Source organism: Oncorhynchus tshawytscha, linkage group LG01 (assembly GCF_018296145.1).
Source record: "Oncorhynchus tshawytscha isolate Ot180627B linkage group LG01, Otsh_v2.0, whole genome shotgun sequence".
Taxonomy (NCBI): Eukaryota; Metazoa; Chordata; class Actinopteri; order Salmoniformes; family Salmonidae; genus Oncorhynchus; species Oncorhynchus tshawytscha.
In genome coordinates, this window is record NC_056429.1 from 56148085 (window position 1) to 56164464 (window position 16380).

Below are 16380 nucleotides of genomic sequence, written 5' to 3' on the forward strand. Positions count from 1 at the left end.
CCGGATGTTCTACAAGGAGAGTGCTGTGGTGTCGTTGAGGGAAAGACCGGAAAGTTTAATACAGCTCCGGATGTTCTACAAGACACAAGAGGCATGTGGCAGGGTCTACAGTCAATCACGGACTACAGGAAGAAACCCAGCCCAGTCACGGACCAGGATGTCTTGCTCCCAGGCAGACTAAATAACTTTTTTGCCCGCTTTGAGGACAATACAGTGCCACTGACACGGCCTGCAACGGAAACATGCGGTCTCTCCTTCACTGCAGCCGAAGTGAGTAAGACATTTAAACGTGTTAACCCTCGCAAGGCTGCAGGCCCAGACGGCATCCCCAGCCGCGCCCTCAGAGCATGCGCAGACCAGCTGGCCGGTGTGTTTACGGACATATTCAATCAATCCCTATACCAGTCTGCTGTTCCCACATGCTTCAAGAGGGCCACCATTGTTCCTGTTCCCAAGAAAGCTAAGGTAACTGAGCTAAACGACTACCGCCCCGTAGCACTCACATGCGTCATCATGAAGTGCTTTGAGAGACTAGTCAAGGACCATATCACCTCCACCCTACCTGACACCCTTGACCCACTCCAATTTGCTTACCGCCCAAATAGGTCCACAGACGATGCAATCTCAACCACACTGCACACTGCCCTAACCCATCTGGACAAGAGGAATACCTATGTGAGAATGCTGTTCATCGACTACAGCTCGGCATTCAACACCATAGTACCCTCCAAGCTCGTCATCAAGCTCGAGACCCTGGGTCTCGACCCCGCCCTGTGCAACTGGGTACTGGACTTCCTGACGGGCCGCCCCAGGTGGTGAGGGTAGGCAACAACATCTCCTCCCCGCTGATCCTCAACACTGGGGCCCCACAAGGGTGCGTTCTGAGCCCTCTCCTGTACTCCCTGTTCACCCACGACTGCGTGGCCATGCACGCCTCCAACTCAATCATCAAGTTTGCGGACGACACAACAGTGGTAGGCTTGATTACCAACAACGACGAGACGGCCTACAGGGAGGAGGTGAGGGCCCTCGGAGTGTGGTGTCAGGAAAATAACCTCACACTCAACGTCAACAAAACTAAGGAGATGATTGTGGACTTCAGGAAACAGCAGAGGGAACACCCCCCATCCACATCGATGGAACAGTAGTGGAGAGGGTAGCAAGTTTTAAGTTCCTCGGCATACACATCACAGACAAACTGAATTGGTCCACTCACACAGACAGCATCGTGAGGAAGGCGCAGCAGCGCCTCTTCAACCTCAGGAGGCTGAAGAAATTCGGCTTGTCACCAAAAGCACTCACAAACTTCTACAGATGCACAATCGAGAGCATCCTGGCGGGCTGTATCACCGCCTGGTATGGCAACTGCACCGCCCTCAACCGTAAGGCTCTCCAGAGGGTAGTGTGGTCTGCACAACGCATCACCGGGGGCAAACTACCTGCCCTCCAGGACACCTACACCACCCGATGCTACAGGTAGGCCATAAAGATCATCAAGGACATCAACCACCCGAGCCACTGCCTGTTCACCCCGCTGTCATCCAGAAGGCGAGGTCAGTACAGGTGCATCAAAGCTGGGACCGAGAGACTGAAAAACAGCTTCTATCTCAAGGCCATCAGACTGTTAAACAGCCACCACTAACATTGAGTGGCTACTGCCAACACACTGTCAATGACACTGACTCTACTCCAGCCACTTTAATCATGGGAATTGATGGGAAATGATGTAAATATATCACTAGCCACTTTAAACAATGCTACCTTATATAATGTTACTGTTCCTACATTGTTCATCTCATATGCATACGTTGATACTGTACTCTATATCATCGACTGCATCCTTATGTAATACATGTATCACTAGCCACTTTAACTATGCCACTTGGTTTACATACTTATCTCATATGTATATACTGTACTCGATATCATCTACTGTATCTTGCCTATGCTGCTCTGTACCATCACTCATTCATATATCCTTATGTACATATTCTTTATCCCCTTACACTGTGTATAAGACAGTAGTTTTTTTTGGAATTGTTAGTTAGATTACTTGCTCGTTATTACTGCATTGTCGGAACTAGAAGCACAAGCATTTCGCTACACTCGCATTAACATCTGCTAACCATGTGTATGTGACAAATAAAATTTGATTTGATTTGATTTGATTTGATTTACAAGGAGAGTGCTGTGGTGTCGTTGAGGGAAAGACCGGAAAGTTTAATACAGCTCCGGATGTTCTACAAGGAGAGTGCTGTGGTGTCGTTGAGGGAAAGACCGGAAAGCGTAGAAATCAAAATCAAAATCAAATCAAATGTATTGGTCACATACACGTGTTTAACAGATGTTATTGCGGGTTTAGCGTAATGCTTGTGCGTCTAGCTCCGGCAGTGAAGTAATATCTAACATGTAATATCTAACAGTTTCACAACATATACCCAAAATACACGTAAATCTAAGTAAGGGATAGATTAAGAATATATACATATTTGTTAGAGATACAGTGACATAATATAGAATACAGTATATACATATGAGATGGGTGATGCAATATTTACACACAATTAAATTGACTAAAATACCGTAGAACCGTATAGAGTACAGTTTATACATAAGAGATGAGTAATGCAAGATACGGAGACATTATTAAAGTGGCCAGTAATTCCTAATCTATGTCTATAGGCAGCCGCTTCTTACAGTTGAAGTCGGACGTTCACATACACCTACGCCAAATACATTTAAACTCAGTTTTTCACAATTCCTGACATTTAATCTTAGTAAAAAAATCCCTGTCGTAGATCAGTTAGGATCACCACTTTATTTTAAGAATTTAAAATGACAGAATAATAGTAGAGTGAAGGATTTATTTCAGCTTTTATTTCTTTCATCACATTCCCAGAGGGTCAGAAGTTTACATACATCCAATTAGTATCTGGTAGCATTGCCTTTAAAATGTTTAACTTGGCTCAAACACTTCGGGAACCCTTGCACAAGCTTCCCACAATAAGTTGGGTGAATTTTGGCCCATTCCTCCTGACAGAGCTCGTGTAACTGAGTTAGGCTTGTAGGCCTCCTTGCTCGCACATGCTTTTTCAGTTCTGCCCACAAATTTTCTATAGAATTGAGGTCAGTGCTTTGTGATGGCCACACATTCCTTGACTTTGTTGTCCTTAAGCCATTTTGCCACAACTTTGGAAGTATACTTGGGGTCATTGTCCATTTGCGACCAGGCTTCAACTTGCTTCAAGATGTTGCCTCAATATATTCACATAGTTTTCCTACCTCATGATGCCATCTATTTTGTGAAGTGCACCAGTTCCTCCTGCAGCAAAGCACCCCACAACATGATGCTGCCACCCAGTGCTTCACGGTTGGGATGGTGTTCTTCGGCTTGCAAGCCTCCCCCTTTTTCCTCCAAACATAATGATGGTCATTATGCCAACAGGTCTATTTTTGTTTCATCAGACCAGAGGACATTTCTCCAGAAAGTACGATCTTTGTATCCCATGTGCAGTTGCAAACCGTAGTCTGGCTTTTTTATGGTGGTTTTGGAGCAGTGGCTTCTTCCTTGCTGAGCGGCCTTTCAGGTTATGTCGATATAGGACTCGTTTTACTGTGGATATAGATACGTTTGTACCTGTTTCCTCCAGCATCTTCACAAGGTCCATTGCTGGTTGTTCTGGGATTGATTTGCACTTTTCGCACCAAAGTACGTTATTGCTCCCAAGGATGAACCAGACTAGTGGAGGTCTACAAATATTTTTCTGATGTCTTGGCTGATTTCTTTAGATTTTCCCATGATGTCAAGCAAAAAGGCACTGAGTTTGAAGGTAGGCCTTGAAATACATCCACAGGTACACCTCCAATTGACTCAAATGATGTCAATTAGCCTATCAGAAGCTTCTAAAGCCATGACATCGTTTTCTGGATTTTTCCAAGCTGTTTAAAGGCACAGTCAACTTAGTGTATGTAAACTACTGATCCACTGGAATTGTGATGCAGTAAATTATAAGTGAAATAATCTGTCTGTGAACAATTGTTGGAAAAATTACTTGTGTCATTGCACTTGCCAAACAAGACATTTGTGGAGTGGTTGAAAAACAAGCTTTAATGACTCCAATCTAAGTGTATGTAAACTTCCGACCTCAACTGTATGTGCTAGTGATGGCTGTTTAGCAGTCGGATGGCCTTGAGATAGAAGCTGCTTTTCAGTCTCTCGGTGCCAGCTTTGATGCACCTGTACTGACCTCACCTTCAGGATGATAGCTGGATGAACAGGCAGTGGCTTGGGTGGTTGATGTCTTTGATGAGCTTTTTCTTCCTGTGGCATCAGGTGGTGTAGGTCCAGAAGGGCGGGAAGTTTGCCCCTGGTAATGTGTTGGGCAGAACGCACCACCCTCTGGAGAGCTTTGCAGTTGTGGGCGGTGCAGTTGCCATACCAGGCGGTGATACAACCCGACAGGATGCTCTCAATTGTGCATCTGTAAAAGTTTGTGAGGGTTTTAGGTGTTAAGCCAAATGTCTTTAGCCTTATGATGTTGAAGAGGCGCTGTTTCGCCTTCTTCACCACACTGTCTGTGTGGGTGGACCATTTCAGTTTGTCAGTGATGTGTATGCCAAGGAAATTGAAGCTTTCCACCTTCTCCACTGCAGTCCCATCGATGTGGATAGGGGGGTGCTCACTCTGCTGTTTCCTGAAGTCCACAATCATCTCCGTAGTTTTGTTGATGTTGAGTGAGAGGTTATTTTCCTGGCACCACACTCCCAGAGCCTTCACCTCCTCCCTGTAGGCTGTCTCATCGTTGATGGTAATCAAGCCTACTACTGTTGTGTCATCTTCAAACTTTATGATTGAGTTGTAGGCATGCTTGGTGAATAGGGAGTACAGGAGGGGGCTGAGCATTCACCCTTGTGGGGCCCCAGTGTTGAGGATCAGCAAAGAGGAGGTGTTGTTTCCTACCTTTACAACCTGGGGGCGACCCGTCAATAAGTCCAGGACACAGTTGCACAGGGTACGGTTCAGACCCAGGGCCTCGAGCTTGATGATGAGCTTGGAGGGTACTATGGTGTTGAATGCTGAGCTATAGTCAACGAACAGCATTCCTACATAGGTATGCCTCTTGTCCAGATGGGACAAGGCAATGTGAATTGTGGTGGTGATTGTGGATCTTTTGGGGTAGTAAGCAAATTGATGTGGGTCTAGGGTGGAGGAGATATGATTCTTGACTAGTCTCTCAAAGCACTTCATGATGACAGAGGTGAGTGCTACAGGGCGATAGTCAATTAGTTCAATTACCTTTGCTTTCTTAAGTACAGAGACAATGGTGGCCATCTTGAAGCATGTGGGGACTACAGACTGGGATAGGGAGAGATTGAATATACTGTATCTGTAAACACACCAGCCAACTGGTCTGCGCTAGGCTAGGGATACTGCGGCTAGGGATACCATGGCTAGGGGCAGCAGGTAGCCTAGTGGTTAGAGTGTTGGGCCATTAACCGAAAGGTAGCTGGATTGAATCCCAGAGCTGACCAGGTAAAAAACAAGGCAGTTAACCCACTGTTCCCCGGGAGGCTGTCATTGTAAATAAGAATATATTCTTAACTGACTTTCCTAGTACATTTTTAAAATTAAAATACCATCTGGGCCGGCAGCCTTAGAGGGTTAACATGCTTAAATGTCTTACTAACGTCGGCCTCAGAGAAGGAGAGCCCACTGTCCTTGATAGCGGGCCGCGTCGGTGGCACACTATTATCCTCAAAGCTAGCAAAGGTGGTGTTCAGCCTGTCCGGAAGCAAGACGTGGCTGGTTTTCCTTTTATAATCGGTGATTGTCTGTAGACCCTGCCACATAAGTCTGGTGTCTGAGACATTGAACTGGGACTCAACTTTGTCCCTATACCGACGTTTAGCCAGCTTGATTGCTTTGCGGAGGGAATAACTACACTGTTTGTATTCTTCCACATTCCCAGTCTTCTTGCCCTGGTTAAATGCGGAGGTTTGCGCTTTCAGTTTTGCGCGAATGCTCCCATCTATCCATGGTTTCTGGTTGGGGTAGGTTTTAATAGTCACAGTGGGTACAACATATCCTATGCACTTCCTGATAAACTCATTAACGTTTCGGTATATCTGTCAATATTATTTTCTGAAGATACTCTGAACATATCCCAGTCCGCATGATCAAAACAATCTTGAAGAGTGGATTCTGATTGGTCAGACCAGAGGTGAATAGTCCTTACCACGGGTGCTTCCTGTTTGAGTTTCTGCCTATAGGAGGGGAGGAGCAGGATGGAATCGTAGTCCGATTTGCCGAATGGAGGGTGGGGGAGGGCCTTCTATGCATTCTGAAAGGTAGTATAACAATGGCCGAGAGTTTTAGCAGCGTGGACAATCATTATGTTGATCGAATTTCAGGAGCCTTTTCCTCAAATTTGCTTTGTTGAAATCCCAAGCAACAATAAATGCAGCCTCAGGATATGTGGTTTCCTGTTTGCATAAAGTCCAGTGAAGTGCTTTGAGGGCCATCGTGGTATAGGTTTTTGGGGGGATATAGACCGCTGTGGCTATTATTGACAAATATTCTCTCAGGAAATAGTACGGTCGGCAATTGATTGTGAGATATTCTAGGTTGGGTGAACAGAAGGACTTGAGTTCCTGTATGTTATCACAGTTACACCATATGTCATTAATCATAAAACATATACCTCCACCCTTCTGCTTCCCGGAGAGCTGTTTGTTCCTGTCGGTGCGATGTACTGAGAACCCAACAGCCTTTACAAATTCAGACAGTATATCTCGAGAGAGCCATGTTTCCGTGAAGCAGAATATGTTACAATCTCTGGTGTCTCTCTGAAAAGCAACTCTCCCCATGAGCTCATCAACTTTATTATCCAGAGATTGGACATTAGAGAGTTATACTCGGGAGCGGTGGGTGGTGTGCACGCTTCCTAAGTCGGACCAGAAGACCGCCTCGAGTACCTCTCCTTCGCTGGCGTTGTTTTGAGTCAGCCTCTGGAATAAGTTAATTGCTCTGGGGAGAACAAACAAAGGATCTGCTCCAGGGAAGTCGTAATCCTGGTCGTAATGCTGGAAGTTCTGGTGAGTTACCTCCTCTCTAATATCCAATAGTTCATCCCGGCTGTGTGTAATGACACAAAACAATTCCTGAGCTAATAACGTAAAAAAATAGCACCTAAACAAACAAAATACTGCATAGTTTCCTAAAAGCTAGTCATGATGCTGCCATCTCCGTCAGCGCCATCTTCACAGACGGCAGGCAGGGTGGGGTGATAGGTCACGGCAGGAAGAAGAACTATGCGTTGCACATTATGTGTATGTGCAGCTGTTAGATAAGAAGGTCATGTAAGACATTTGAATATGGTGTGTTAAAGTAAGGAAAAATGTGTAAACCTGTTTGCATGTGTACCCAAGAAGTCTGGCTCAGGGACCCAGAGTTAGGCCTTTACCTGTAACATTCAGGACGGGGTTTAGGGTCATCATGACTCATCTCAACTCAACGTTATCAAGCAACAAACAGAGTTCCGTGACACTCCCCTCTGTGTCAGCAAGGAAGTAGGATGGGGATATTTTCTGCAGTGGTGTTACCGTTGAAGCAGATTAATGTCTGATTGTCTGTACTATGCGTGTGACGTGAATGTACGAATGAAACAGACATTGAATGAGAAAGAGAATTAAGGGGGAAAGGAGGGGCTGAGACAGACATTGCTGAGAGATGTTGAGGTAAGGTGTATGGGAGATTGGGGACTTGAAGTCGGCTAGGTTCGGGGTTATTGGGATAAGAGGGAATCGGAGACCCAGGGTTCTAGTCCCAGGGGTGTGGGTGTTAGAGGGTAAAGAGGCACCATCCTCAGGAGTAATGAATTGGTTCTATGGACACATTCAGACAACCAATGATCTTGTCTATTAATGACAACCAGAGGATTGCCTCCACTGTGATGATGGGTTTTACTGTATTGCCTACTCAGCTCTGGCCTTTGATATACAGTGTTGGTACAGAAGGCGTGCCAGACATTATCCCCTAACCACATTTGACCTCATGTTATTTAAAGTTAAAAGTAAAAATGATAACATCGAAAATAAGTATCCACTAATATCAATGGAAAGAACTTTGAGTTTGAGAAAATATCTTTGGATCTTTTTATTCAGGGGAAGGTTGATCTTTGTGATCAGAAGAAGTGGCCAATTGAAAAGCGAATAAAGAGCTGCAAATGGAGAGTGATAATTGGATCATTTTGCACCATTATCAGTGCTGTTGTAAATCAGTTTGTTGGCTCTTCGGCTCCACTGCAGTCGTCCATTTAAACTCGAACAGGCTGAATAAAGCTGACGTTTCACCCTGTGATCGGGTTTGTTGGCCAGATGCCTTATAAAGTCCCAGTTTTGCAGCTGTCTCCCTCCCCTCGTGTCCTGACTCCTGGGCAGAAAACAGGGTGACTCAGCGAATAACCTCTAGCAGTCAGCCCCAATACCCGACCAGCCTCCTCCAGCCAGCCACCTCTTTCTCTCCTTCATGCAGCCTCCATCTCTCCTCGGATTGGCTAAGGGCCAGCGCAGGGCTATTTTTAGAGGAGCTAATTTCTCGCATAACAATGAGAGAATGTATAGTGACATGGGCCCCTATGGGTCTCTGGATAGCAGATCGCCCACCCTACATGAGGTCAGAGGAGCAGTGACCAATACAGATCATGAGGCTCTCTGCGGTGTGTTGCTGTGAAATATCCCTCTCTTTACCCCTCCCGTCTCTCTCACCAGCTGGGAGTGGCCACAGGAGCCAAGGCCTATTGACCAAGACAGGAGAAGGAGAGTGATGGATGTCCACAATCTCCCCATCCACCACAAGCTGAGAGGAGCTGGCGATCAAGCAGACATACCGTGATTACAAGTCCTTCATCAGGATCCAGTTCTCCCCACCCTGTGATCTAAGCCTTTTATGTAGCTCATATTCAGTAGAGCATTTCAGATACAGTACACGACCTCTGCGTAGAGAACCCCAGCATGTTCCCAGTCCAGTCAAGCCTGGTCATGAGCCAGTATACTGTAACCAAGATCAGTCAGCTTTAGTTTTGAATTCTTTCTTCACCCGATTTGCTTGGAGAAGAAACAAAATGTTCCCAGAATATTTATGCCAAAATGGGTCAGCAAGTCGCACTGAAAACTCAATACAATTGAAGACATTTGAACTATGTAGCACTTGCAACCTAAGTGAACTGTCATTGGTCAAGTGGATTCTTTAGAAAATGAGGGCCAGAGGGCTGTTTTGAGTATATTGACTTATTAATCAGTATACTCTGTTGATTACGAGGGCCTGATTGAGGAGATTGTCCTGGTCAATCTATATCGCGAAAGCGTATATTTAAAGGTAATTTCTGATTGAGCCGAGGTTGATTGCAGTCTCCGCTAACACAAGAAGGTTGCCTTTAAATTTCAATCAAGCTGTAACGCTGAACTTCCGCTATATGGATTGAAGAGAGCCCTAAGCAGTGTTGGAAAAAGTACCCAATTGTCATACTTGAGTAAAAGTCTAGATAACTTAATAGAAAGTTACTCAAGTACCAGAAAAAGTCGGCCAGTAAAATTCTACTTGAGTAAAAGTCTAAAAGTATTTGGTTGTAAATATACTGAAGTATCAGAAGTAAAAGTACAAATAATTCCAAGTTTCTTATATAAAGCAAACCAGATGGTACAATATTTTTTAAATCTTATTTACATTTAGCCAGGGGCACACTCCTACAATCAGACATAATTTACAAACATTGCATTTGTGTTTAGTGAGTCCCCCAGATAAGAGGCAGTAGAGATGACCAGGGATGTTCTCTTGATAAGTGTGTGAATTGGACCATTTTCCTGTATTGCTAAGCATTCAAAATGTAATAGGTACATTTGGGTGTCAGCAAAAATACGTTATTTTCTTTAGGAATGTAGTGAAGTAAAAGTAAAAGTAGTAAAAAAAATATAAATAGTAAAGCAAAGTACAGATACCCCAAAAAACGACTTAAATTTAAAGTATTTTTTACTTAAGTACATTACACCACTGTCCCGAACCCACTACACTATCACACTTTCATGCTTATGATATTCCAAAAGGTAGGCCTGCTATATGTAAAACCTCAGATTAAAAATGAATAATAATCATTTCACCTTTATTTAACCAGGTAGGCCAGTTGAGAACAAGTTCTCATTTACAACTGCACCCTGGCTAAGATAAAGCAAAGCAGTGCGACAAAAACAACAACACAGAGTTACACATAAACAAATGTACAACCAATAACACAATAAAAAAATCTATGTTACAGTGTGTGCAAATGTAGAAGAGTAGGGAGGTAAGGCAATAAATAAGCCATAGAGGCTAAATAATTACAATTTAGCATTAACACTCGAGTGTCACACTGATCTGTTTCACATGTCCTTGTTATTGTCTCCACCCCCTCCAGGCGTCACTTGTTTCCCCCAGTGTATTTATCCCTGTGTTTCCTGTCTCTCTGTGCCAGTGTATTCATCCCTTTGTTTCCTGTCTCTCTGTGCCAGTGTATTCATCCCTTTGTTTCCTGTCTCTCTGTGCCAGTGTATTCATCCCTGTGTTTCCTGTCTCTCTGTGCCAGTGTATTCATCCCTTTGTTTCCTGTCTCTCTGTGCCAGTGTATTCATCCCTTTGTTTCCTGTCTCTCTGTGCCAGTGTATTCATCCCTTTGTTTCCTGTCTCTCTGTGCCAGTGTATTCATCCCTTTGTTTCCTGTCTCTCTGTGCCAGTGTATTCATCCCTTTGTTTCCTGTCTCTCTGTGCCAGTTCGTCTTGTAAGTCAACCAGCAGTTTTTCCCGTTCTCCTGCCTTTGCTATTCTCCTTTTTCTAGTCCTCCTGGTTTTGACCTTTGCCTGTGTCTGGACTCTGTTCCCGCCTGCCTGACCAGTCTGTTTGCCTTGACCTCGAGCCTGTCTGCCACTCTGTACCTCCTGGACTCTGAACTGGTTTTGACCTTTTGCCTGTCCACGACTATTCTCTTGCCTACTCCTTTTTTGGATTATTAAACATCTTAAACTCCAACCATCTGCCTCCTGTGTCTGCATCTGGGTCTCGCCTTGTGCCATGATATGGAGTGATAGATGTGCAGATGATGACGTGCAAGTAGCGATACTGGAGTATAAATAACAATATGGGGATGAGGTAGTTGAGTGGGCTATTTACAGATTGTCTGTGTACAGGCACAGTGATTGGTAAGCTGCTCTGACAGCTGATGCTTAAAGTTACAGAGGGAGATATAAGACTCCAGCTTCAGTGATGTTTGCAATTTGTTCCAGTCAATGGCAGCAGAGAACTGGAAGGAAAGGCAGCCAAAGGAAGTGTTGGCTTTGGAGTTGACCAGTGAAATATACCTGTTGGAGCGCGTGCTACAAGTGTTGCTATGGTTACCAGTGAGCTGAGATAAGGCAGGGCTTTACCTAGCAAAGACTTATAGATGACCGGGAGCCAGTGGATTTGGCAACGAATATGTAGTGAGGGCCAGCCAACGAGAGCATGCAGGTCGTGGTGTTGGGTAGTATATGAGGCTTTGGTGACAAAACGGATGGCACTGTGATAGACTACATCCAGTTTGCTGAGTAGAGTGTTGGAGGCTATTTTGTAAATGACATTGCTGAAGTCAAGGATTGGTAGGATAGTCAATTTTACGAGTGTATGTTTGGCAGCATGAGTGAAGGAGGCTTTGTTGTGAAATAGGAAGCCGATTCTAGATTTAATTTTCGATTGGAGATGCTTAATGTGAGTCTTGAAGGAGAGTTTACAGTCTAACCAGACACCTAGGTATTTGTAAATGTCCACATATTCTAAGTCAGAACCGTTCAGAGTAGTGATGCTAGTCGGGCGGGAGGGTGCGGGAAGCAATCGGTTGAAGAGCCATGGAAGGAGTGTTGTATGGCATTGAAGCTTGTTTGGAGGTTTGTTAAAACAGTGTCCAAAGAAGGGCCAGATGTACACAGAATGGTGTCGTCTGCGTAGAGGTGGATCAGAGAATCACCAGCAGCAAGAGCGAGATCATTGATATATACAGAGAAAAGAGTCATTCTGAGAATTGAACACTGTGGCACCCCCAATAGAGACGACCAGAGGTCCGGACAACAGGCCCTCCGATTTGACACACTGAACTCTATCTGCGAAGTAGTTGGTGAACCAGGCGAGGCAGTCATTTGAGAATCCAAGGCTATTTAGTCTGCCGATAAGAATGCGGTGATTGACAGAGTCGAAAGCCTTAGCCAGGTCGATGAAGACGGCTGCACAGTACTGTCTTTTATCGATGGCGGTTATGATATCGTTTAGGACCTTGAGCGTGGCTGAGGTGCACCCATAACCAGCTCGGAAACCAGATTGCATAGTGGAGGGATTCAAAATGGTTGATGATCTGTTTGTTAACTTGGCTTTCAAAGATTTTAGAAAGGCAGGGCAGGATGGATATAGGTCTATAACAGTTTGGGTCTAGAGTGTTCCCCCCTTTGAAGAGGGGGATGACAGCTTTACAATCTTTGGGGATCTCAGACGATGCGAAGAGAGGTTGAACAGGCTAGTAATAGGGGTGGCAACAATTTCGGTGGATCATTTTTGAAAGAGTGGGTCCAGATTGTCTAGCCCGGCTGATTTGTAGGGATCCAGATTTTGCAGCTCTTGATTTGGGTGAAGGAGAAGCGGGGAAGCTTGGGCAAGTTGCTGCAGGGGGTGCTGAGCTGTTGGCCGGGGTTGGGGTAGCCAGGTGGAAAGCATGGCCAGCCATAGAAAAATGCTTATTGAAATTTTCGATTATCGTGGATTATCAGTGGTGACAGTGTTTCCTAGCCTCAGTGCAGTGGGCAGCTGGGAAGAGGTGCTCTTATTCTCCATGGACTTTACAGTGTCCCAAAACATTTGGGAATTAGTGCTACAGGATGCAAATTTCTGTTTGAAAAAGCTAGCCTTAGCTGTCCTAACTGACTGAGTGTATTGGTTCCTGATTTCCCTGAAAAGTTGCATATCGCGGGGGCTATTTGATGCTAATGCAGAACGCCACAGGATGTTTTTATGCTGGTCAAGGGCAGTCAAGTCTGGGGTGAACCAAGGGCTATATCGGTTCTTATTTCTACATTTTTTGAATGGGGCATGCTTATTTAAGATGGTGAGGAAAGCACTTTTAAAGAGCAACCAGGCATCCTCTACTGACGGGATGAGGTCAATATCCTTCCAGGATACCCGGGCCAGGTCGATTAGAAAGGCCTGATCGCTGAAGCGTTTTAGGGAGCATTTGACAGTGATGAGGGGTCGTCGTTTGGCCGCGGACCCATTACGCACAAAGGCAATGAGGCAGTGATCGCTGAGATCCTGGTTGAAGACAGCAGAGGTGTATTTAGAGGGCAAGTTGGTCAGGATGATATCTAAGAGGGTGCCCATGGTTACTGATTTCGGGTTGCACATGATAGGTTCCTTGATCATTTGTGTGAGATTAAGGCCTAGACTGGGCCTAGATACTAATAGAGCTACAATACAAATCTTGGTGTGTGACAACCACTGCTTATTTCCAACAATCTGAAGGTGATTGAGTGCTGGAGTGCAACCTGAAAAACGATTCCTTACTTTTCCATGATACGCAACAAAACATTTGCATCTACAATCTGCTGTGTAAAAGTGTTATTGTCAAGATGTAAATTGGGGGTTCAATCATGTGGTTAAAAAATCCTGTGAAAGTTTGTTGTCTGTCTTTGGGAGTTCAAATCAAATCAAATCAAATTTTATTTGTCACATACACATGGTTAGCAGATGTTAATGCGAGTGTAGCGAAATGCTTGTGCTTCTAGTTCCGACAATGCAGTAATAACGAGCAAGTAATCTAACTAACAATTCCAAAAAAAAACTACTGTCTTATACACAGTGTAAGGGGATAAAGAATATGTACATAAGGATATATGAATGAGTGATGGTACAGAGCAGCATAGGCAAGATACAGTAGATGATATCGAGTACAGTATATACATATGAGATAAGTATGTAAACCAAGTGGCATAGTTAAAGTGGCTAGTGATACATGTATTACATAAGGATGCAGTCGATGATATAGAGTACAGTATCAACGTATGCATATGAGATGAACAATGTAGGGTAAGTAACATTATATAAGGTAGCATTGTTTAAAGTGGCTAGTGATATATTTACATAATTTCCCATCAATTCCCATGATTAAAGTGGCTGGAGTAGAGTCAGTGTCATTGACAGTGTGTTGGCAGTAGCCACTCAATGTTAGTGGTGGCTGTTTAACAGTCTGATGGCCTTGAGATAGAAGCTGTTTTTCAGTCTCTCGGTCCCAGCTTTGATGCACCTGTACTGACCTCGCCTTCTGGATGACAGCGGGGTGAACAGGCAGTGGCTCGGGTGGTTGATGTCCTTGATGATCTTTATGGCCTTCCTGTAGCATCGGGTGGTGTAGGTGTCCTGGAGGGCAGGTAGTTTGCCCCCGGTGATGCGTTGTGCAGACCTCACTACCCTCTGGAGAGCCTTACGGTTGAGGGCGGTGCAGTTGCCATACCAGGCGGTGATACAGCCCGCCAGGATGCTCTCGATTGTGCATCTGTAGAAGTTTGTGAGTGCTTTTGGTGACAAGCCGAATTTCTTCAGCCTCCTGAGGTTGAAGAGGCGCTGCTGCGCCTTCCTCACGATGCTGTCTGTGTGAGTGGACCAATTCAGTTTGTCTGTGATGTGTATGCCGAGGAACTTAAAACTTGCTACCCTCTCCACTACTGTTCCATCGATGTGGATGGGGGTGTTCCCTCTGCTGTTTCCTGAAGTCCACAATCATCTCCTTAGTTTTGTTGACGTTGAGTGTGAGGTTATTTTCCTGACACCACACTCCGAGGGCCCTCACCTCCTCCCTGTAGGCCGTCTCGTCGTTGTTGGTAATCAAGCCTACCACTGTTGTGTCGTCCGCAAACTTGATGATTGAGTTGGAGGCGTGCATGGCCACGCAGTCGTGGGTGAACAGGGAGTACAGGAGGGGGCTCAGAACGCACCCTTGTGGGGCCCCAGTGTTGAGGATCAGCGGGGAGGAGATGTTGTTGCCTACCCTCACCACCTGGGGGCGGCCCGTCAGGAAGTCCAGTACCCAGTTGCACAGGGCGGGGTCGAGACCCAGGGTCTCGAGCTTGATGACGAGCTTGGAGGGTACTATGGTGTTGAATGCCGAGCTGTAGTCGATGAACAGCATTCTCACATAGGTATTCCTCTTGTCCAGATGGGTTAGGGCAGTGTGCAGTGTGGTTGAGATTGCATCGTCTGTGGACCTATTTGGGCGGTAAGCAAATTGGAGTGGGTCAAGGGTGTCAGGTAGGGTGGAGGTGATATGGTCCTTGACTAGTCTCTCAAAGCACTTCATGATGACGGATGTGAGTGCTACGGGCGGTAGTCGTTTAGCTCAGTTACCTTAGCTTTCTTGGGAACAGGAACAATGGTGGCCCTCTTGAAGCATGTGGGAACAGCAGACTGGTATAGGGATTGGTTGAATATGTCCGTAAACACACCGGCCAGCTGGTCTGCGCATGCTCTGAGGGCGCGGCTGGGGATGCCGTCTGGGCCTGCAGCCTTGCGAGGGTTAACACGTTTAAATGTCTTACTCACTTCGGCTGCAGTGAAGGAGAGACCGCATGATTCCGTTGCAGGCCGTGTCAGTGGCACTGTATTGTCCTCAAAGCGGGCAAAAAGTTATTTAGTCTGCCTGGGAGCAAGACATCCTGGTCTGAGACTGGGCTGGGTTTCTTCCTGTAGTCCGTGATTGACTGTAGACCCTGCCACATACCTCTTGTGTCTGAGCCGTTGAATTGAGATTCTACTTTGTCTCTGTACTGGCGCTTAGCTTGTTTGATAGCCTTGCGGAGGGAATAGCTGCACTGTTTGTATTCAGTCATGTCACCAGACACCTTGCCCTGATTAAAAGCAGTGGTTCGTGCCTTCAGTTTCACACGAATGCTGCCATCAATCCACGGTTTCTGGTTAGGGAATGTTTTAATCGTTGCTATGGGAACGACATCTTCAACGCACGTTCTAATGAACTCGCACACCGTATCAGCGTATTCGTCAATGTTGTTGTCTGACGCAATACGAAACATCTCCCAGTCCACGTGATGGAAGCAGTCTTGGAGTGTGGAGTCAGCTTGGTCGGACCAGCGTTGGACAGACCTCAGCGTGGGAGCTTCTTGTTTTAGTTTCTGTCTGTAGGCAGGGATCAACAAAATGGAGTCGTGGTCAGCTTTTCCGAAAGGGGGCGGGGCAGGGCCTTATATGCGTCGCGGAAGTTAGAATAACAATGATCCAGGGTCTTTCCACCCCTGGTTGCGCAATCAATATGCTGATAAAATTTAGG